Genomic DNA, 7,582 nt, shown 5'->3' on the forward strand with positions numbered 1-7,582 from the left:
ACAATAAGGATCTAGTATCAAGGAGAGTAGAGAGAGATACGATGCAAAGTAGATTAGTGGCAGATCAAAAACTTTAGATTAGCACACTATTACAAAGTGAAGGCGTCATCCACCCATGCGCTCTCAAGGTAGAGCTTAGATGGCAATTTAGATGACTAGAGCAAGTAGGAATACAAGGGACTAACAATCCTTACACGAGAATGTGTTGTGTGTGTCAAGTGTGCACACCATTCTACCAAATTACTCATGAGAAGGCCTCCTTATATAGATGTAAGGGAGCCTCTAAACGCCCATGTGTAGCCACCCTTAATTAGCCAAGTCCAAGTAGGACTCTCCCATGCGCCCACTTGTAGCCGCTTTTGGCTAGACAAGTCTTCCTAGAACTCGGCCACCGGCCAAGGAAATTCAGCCACCGGCCAAAGACCACCGCCTGCCGACCACCGGCCAAAGACCACGGAAGCCCTGGCCACCGGCCACCGGACGTCCATTTTTCGATTGTCTTTTGACCGTCGTTTGGCCAATATATTTTGGCAAAAAGGAATATTTTGACAAAAGGAATAAAAAGTTGGCCCTGAATTTGCTTCGTACCATCCACAATTACAAATAGAGATCTCATCAGCATGCAAAGCTGGAATCCACCAGATATATGTGTACCATTGGCTTCTCCTCATATGGGGTCCTTACAAATTGTGCAGCATATATTGTGGTGGCAAAACTGAGAGAGGTGGGCATTGCAAGTATACCAACACCCCCCCTCAATGAACACCTGAAGATGCTCTATTTTGGCCATGTGCCAACTCCAATTTGATAAAGATGTTGAAGTAGCTGGTCTTTCCCTAGAGCTTTGGTGAAGATATTTGCACAATTATCTTCAATAGGAGAATACTCTAGCTCCACAATTTCATCCTCAATTAACTCTCAAACATAATGATAGAACCTCAATATGCTTTGTGCGTGCATGGAAGACAGGGTTCTTGGCAATCGCCATGCAACTTTGGTTGTCACATTGAAGTGTTGTTGTTGAATCAAGGGGAACGCCTAAGTCCGTGAGAACTCGCCTTATCCAAACTACTTCACAAGCTGCAAAAAAATCATCTTTATACTCTGCTTCCATTGAAGAAAGAGTGACAGTTGACTGCTTCTTGCTAATCCAAGTGAAGAAAGAGCGACAGTTGGCTGCTTCTTGCTAATCCAAGAAAACACTCCAGAACCAAGTGAGAAACAAAAACCAAAAACTGACTTTCTAGAGTCACAATCTCCTGTTCAATCGGAGTCACATTACCTACTAAGAGTATTTGTGCCAATTCCATAGGCAATTCCATGGCCCAAAGTACCTTTGATGTACTCAAGAACTCACATACCTGCCTTCCAGTGAGATTCTCTTGGTTGGTTGGAAAACCTGCTTAAAACACCTATCGCAAAAGAAGTATCCGGCCTAGTGTTGCACAAGAAAATTAAGCTTCCCACAGGTTTTTTGTAACTTTTAATGTCGACTAAGGGAGAAGAATCTTCCATAGAGAGTTTTGCATTTACCTCCATTGGAGTGCTCCCACAGGTTTCCAATCCATCATGCCAAAAGCTTTTAGAGTCTCTGTTGTATACTTTTGTTGAGAGATGAAGATGCCTTTTGAGGATTTCCAAACCTTACTCCCCAAACAGTAATGCAACAAACCTAAGTCTTTCATTCCAAATTCAGAACTCAAACTCTCACGAGTTTGTTGGATGAGCTCTTTGTGGTCACTTGTGATTATCAAGTCATCCACATAGAGATAGTAATGACTTGTTTTACAATCTCTCTAAGTACATATAGATTTGCTTCAGAAGCACTTCTTCTAAAGCCAAGTTTTTTTAAAACTTATCAATTTTGACATACCATGCTCTTGGAGACTATTTCAATCCATATAAAGCCTTCTTCAATCTGCAAACTTTCTGTTTTGAATGGGGCATTTCAAACCCTGGTGGTTGCTCAATATACACCTCCTCCTTGAGAACTCCGTTCAAAAATGCAGACACAACATCCATTTGGTAAACAACCCATAAATAGATAGTAGCAAGAGCAAGCACAAGACAAACAGTTGTCATTTGAGGTGTGGGAGTGAAGGTGTCACTAACATCAAACCCTTTGACTTGAGAGAATCCTTGTGCTACTAACCTGGCTTTGTACTTTTGCAGAGACCCATCAGCTTTATGCTTGAGCTTGTACACCCATTTTGGGTCGATGAATTTCTTCTTTGGAGGCCGATCCATCACTTCCCAAGTGTCATTCTTTGTGATGCTGTCGTATTCAGACTCCATTGCTTCCTTCCATTTTGGATCAGCCATGGCCTCATCAACGGAGGCTGTCTCCTTCACAGAGCCCACAAATTCTGTCATGAGAGCCATGTTAATGATATGTTTTGAGGCTCTCCTTTGCTCCTTTATTCTTTTTTACTGTTGCAAACCCCCCTCCTCTTCATGAGGATTGTGAACTTGAGGGTTTTGAGCGTCAAAAAGCTGTTGAGCCCACTTTGGTAGTGGCTTTTCTTGTGATGCTACAACAGATTGATTAGATTGATTTGAGTCATCATCAGACAACTCCTCTTGATTTTTTACCTGACTTTGGTCTGGCACATGGTGAGTTATTTCTTCATTTGATGAGAAAGTGGACGAACCGGGTTTCTCCACCGTATGTGGCCCTTCTTCAAATACCACATCTCGATTGGTGAGTAATTTCTTTGCCTCTGGATCATAGAGTTTATAAGCCTTAGACTCTTCATTGTATCTGAGAAATACACACTTCTTTCTTTTGGCTTCTTTGTTCTTTGTGAATCAGGAATATGTGCATAGCAGAAACACCCAAATGTTTTGAAATGCAAGACTAAAGGTTTCTTACCAGATAGGCTTCTTGAGATGTTTTCCATTCCAAAGCTTTTGTGTAGCTTTGATTGAGAATGTAAGTTGTTGTACTTACTACTTTGGCTCAAAAGGAATTTGGCATACCCTTGGCTTTGAGCATACACCTTGCCATTTCTACCACCGTTTGATTGCGACGCTCCACAACTCCATTTTGTTGTGGTATGTAAGCTTTAGTAAGGTGTTTTTTTATTCCATGCTCATTACAATAATTGTTGAATTCATTTGAGATGAATTCTCCTCCTTGATCTGTGCAAAGCTTCTTCACCTTCTTTCCTATTTCATTTTCTACAAGCTTTTGCCACATTTTAAACTTTCCAAAAGCTTCAGACTTCTCACAACTGAAATCTTATTACTAAAGTCATCGACTAGCATCAAAAAGTAGAAAGATCCACCCAAAGAGGATGTAGACATTTTTTCCACAGAGATCTAAATGTACCAACTCTAGAGGAGACTTATCTCGATTACTACTCTCGTGTGCAAATGCCTTTCTTTGTTGCTTGCCCATCATGCAAGCTTCACAAACTTCATTCGTATTTGAGATTTGAGGCATGTGTGCCACCATCCCTGATTTTTGCATCTCTTTAAGCACATCAATGCTTAAGTGACCAAATCTCTCATGCCATAATTGAGTTATACCTTTTTTTGTAGTGATCGTAAGTGCAGAAAGTTCGTAGAGGTTGTTGCACCTTACGCCCTTTCCCACTGTGTTGCCTTTAGAATCCAAGATTTTTGCTCCATTTTTCTTGAAACGGACTTCAAGATCACGATCAGTGATTGCAGCAATGGATATCACATTCTTCTTGATTTGAGGCACATATAACACATTAGAGAGCTCTTTAGTTTCACCTGTAGCTGCTAAAAAATAAATTGTCCCAGACCCTTCGGGTGGACATTTGGCATTATTCCCAACAATTACACTTATGGGTTCCTATAGAGGCTTTTGGGAACTATACCAATCTTGCTTACTAGTCATATGTCGGGATGCACCACTATCTTTTGTCCAAGAACCATGAACAAGCGGAGTTTGTGCTGATGAGCATACCTCTTCTATGACCGCCCATAGTTCAAGGTCTGTTTCAGCATTGTTGGTGGATTCTCTTTCCTTCCAAGAAGCTTTCATGTGGTTGTTCTTCTCGTCTGCTTTCTTCTTTCTACAGTCTTTAATAGCATGACCCTTCTTGTCACAATAAAAAAAGCTACCTAAAATTTTTCTCTTCTTGGGCTTCTTCTTAGAAGCATTTGATGTAGTCTCCTTGTCTTTTACATAGGTTGTGAATGCAGCATCACCTTCACCATCCCTAGTCCTGAGTTGCAACTCCTCTTCAAGCAACATTGCACTCAGTTCTTCAAACATAAGAGGAGTTGGACAAACCTGAGTGTTGAGTGCCGTAATGAGACCATCATATATCGCCGAAAGTATGTGAATGCAGAACCAAGCCAAATCTTTTAGAGAAATAGCCACACCAATGACAACTAATTGATCTTGGAGGTCCTTAATTCACTCGATAATGGCCTCCACTTTCTCTTCATCAACAAGTTTCTCAGCAGCAAGCTAATTTTCTAGATTTTGAATTTTGGTGTGATTGTGCGCCTCATATTGGCAAGCCAATATGTTCCAAGCTTCATGTGCTTTAGTGGTATTCTGAACCAAAGTGAGGACAGAATCACTTACACACATGACAATGGCGCATAATGCATCTGCATTTCTTCTTTTCCAGGCATGTAGAAGAGTAGCATCCGGGGGAATTACAACGCTTGGATTTGCTAGATCATTTGTTGCAGTGGGCTTCGGGTCTACACCATTTGGCCCCAACACCATATCCAACAATTCATATGAATCTAGAATTATGGAAATTTTGAATTTCCACAATGTGTAGTTGACGCCGTCAAGATTTTCTTCGTTCAATGTTGGTGGACGAATGCAAAGCGGAGTAGCACCGGCAACAGCACTTGAAGACGCCGATATAATTGATTTTGCAAAGTTATAAAAGTACTTCTCATACTTTCTTAGCTATGAGCACCTAGTGCTCTAATACCATGTAAGAAATGCAAAATACGATAAGGATATAGTAGCAAGGAGAGTAGAGAGATACGATGCAAAGTAGATTAGTGGCAAATCAAAAACTTTAGATTAGCACACTAATACAAAGTGATGACATCATCCACCCATGCGCTCTCAAGGTAGAGATTAGATGGTGAATTAGACAAGTAGAGCAAGTAGGAATACAAGGGACTAACAATCCCTAAAGAAGGATGTGTTGTGCGCGTCAAGTGTGCGCACCATTCTACCAAATTACTCATGAGAAGGCCTCCTTATATAGATGTAAGGGATCCTCTAAACGCCCATGTGCAGCCGCCCTTAGATAGGTCCAAGTAGAACTCTCCTGTGTGACCATGTGTAGCCGCTTTTGGGTAGGCAAGTCTTCCTAGAACTCGGCCACTGGCCAAGGAAACCTGGCCACCTGCCAAAGACCACGGACCACCGACCATTGGACGACCAATTTTTTATTGTCTTTCGGCCGTCGTCCGACCGATATATTCCGGCGAAAGGAATAAAAAGTCTAGGGGGCTACCGTCCTCGAGGCCCCCAAAGTTGGCCCTGAATTTTCTCCGTACCATCCATAATCACAAATAGAGATCTCATCAGCGTGCAAAGCTGGAATCCACCAAATATATGTGCACCATTGGCTTCTCCTCATATGGGGACCTTACAAACTGTGCAACATATATTGTGGTGGCAAAACTAAGAGAGGTGGGCATTGCAAGTATACCAACAAATAACACATCACAATCCTCCAGTGGCATAATATGAAATTCTTTTGCATCCACATAACTCTAAATGTGCAGACAAAGCTTCCCCAAAATGGGAGTAACAGTCTTCAAATGACCTGGGCATGCCAATCCTGCTTCAACTGTCATTCCCATCTTGTCTATACGAATGCCTAACTTTGATGCCAATTCTGGTGATATAAAATTTTCACAGGCTCCTGGATCAAAGAAAACCAGCACTGTCGGGTCTCTAACTTTGCCCTAAGCTCTGCACAGTTTCATGGCATCTATGTTTGGCTGGTCACCAACCAAATCTGGGACAAGTTCGGCACTCGGATTTGGCTTCTTCCCTTTACGGTCTGACTTGTCATACTTATCTTGTGACTTCTTTTGTGGGCATTTCTTTGCAAAATGTCATTCCTCTTCACAAATGTAGCATTTCTTGGCCTCTCTAAGAGCTTTTATTTCCTCAAACGTTTTACGAGAGAAATGCATTTTCTGTCCTTGTCCTTGTCCCGACAGGTGCATGTTTGAATTGGACCCATGTTGTAGGGGCTTGGCCCTAATTCAACAACGTAGTCCAACATTGAAGCGCATTTCCTTTCAAGAAAGTGGCAACCTTGTGTATCTTTGAAGACTCTCTGAAGTTTCCTCTGGCATATGCTGCATCAAACTGCTGTATGAAGGTCAAAGCCTTCAATTGATCTTTAGTTCCCCTGAAAATTTCAAACTTCACTCCCTGCGCTCTTTCCTTGTAATCCTTAGACTGACTCAAAGGAGACACATTATCATAAACAGGTGACAGCAAGAGTGGCGCTCCATGATTGTTCATTACAACACACACATCACATGTTTTACCTATGATATCCGCATTTTGGGCATATGGTTGTGATAAATGAGCCATACCGAATTGTGTTCCAGGCACTCTAAATCGACCATAGGGACCCTGCAAACTGTTAAGTATGGAGCTTGATTTACCCCTTGTAATTTTCTGTGTTAAAAAAGCACATTTGTAAGGCCCCCATTATGAGGAGAAGCCATCGTGCGTGAAGAAAAGTAACTCGCCAGAAAATAAAATCACTCGTCGGAAACAAAAATAATTTGCCGAAATATTCCTTTTCGTTGAAATATTATGGCCGGACAGCGGCCGCAAAGTGGCCGAAAAACGATCGGTCAGTTGACTGGTTGGCCGGTGGTCGATGGTTAGAAGTCAATGGCCAGTCCGGTGGCCGAATTCAAAAGCAGAATTGTCTTCTTAAGGGGGGCCACACATGGGCGGACTGGAGGGTCCGATATGGACTTGTCTGCACAAGGGCGGCTACACATGGCTGCCTCTCATGAGAGAAGGCAGCCCTTTTGGCCAATAAAATGAGGCCATTTCTACACACATTTCATAGTGTGAAGTTGATGCAACAAGGTGGGTGTGAGGTGGTGAGAGTGAAGCAAGGCGGGAGCTCCAAAAGGGTATAATCCCTTTGTAACCTACTTCTTGTTTTGAAGTACTAAAGCCATTGAGTGGCTGCTTTCCCGTGGACATAGCCCAAATTGGGTGAAACACATATATCGTGTGTACTCTCTCTCTCTACTCTATAATCTCTTGTGTGTGAAATTATCTCTCTCCATCAAGTAATCTACTCATTATCTACTTAGCTACATTATATTTCCTAACAACTGGTATCAGAGCAAGGTTTGCTCGTAACTAAATTATCTCAAGGAAAGGATTCCTTGAATTGAGTGGGAGTAATGGCGGAGGAAGGGAAGCTCAAGATCAAGAAGTTCAATGGCAAAAACTAATAGCATTAGAAGATGCAGATTAAAGATGATCTCTACCAGAAGGACCTCTATTTGCCACTAGACGGTCTTGCAAAGAAGCCTGCAACGATGGCAGATGAAGCATGGATTGTCCTTGATCGAAAGG

This window comes from Adiantum capillus-veneris, chromosome 2 (genome assembly GCF_014529385.1).
Source record: "Adiantum capillus-veneris isolate H3 chromosome 2, ASM1452938v2, whole genome shotgun sequence".
NCBI lineage: Eukaryota > Viridiplantae > Streptophyta > Polypodiopsida > Polypodiales > Pteridaceae > Adiantum > Adiantum capillus-veneris.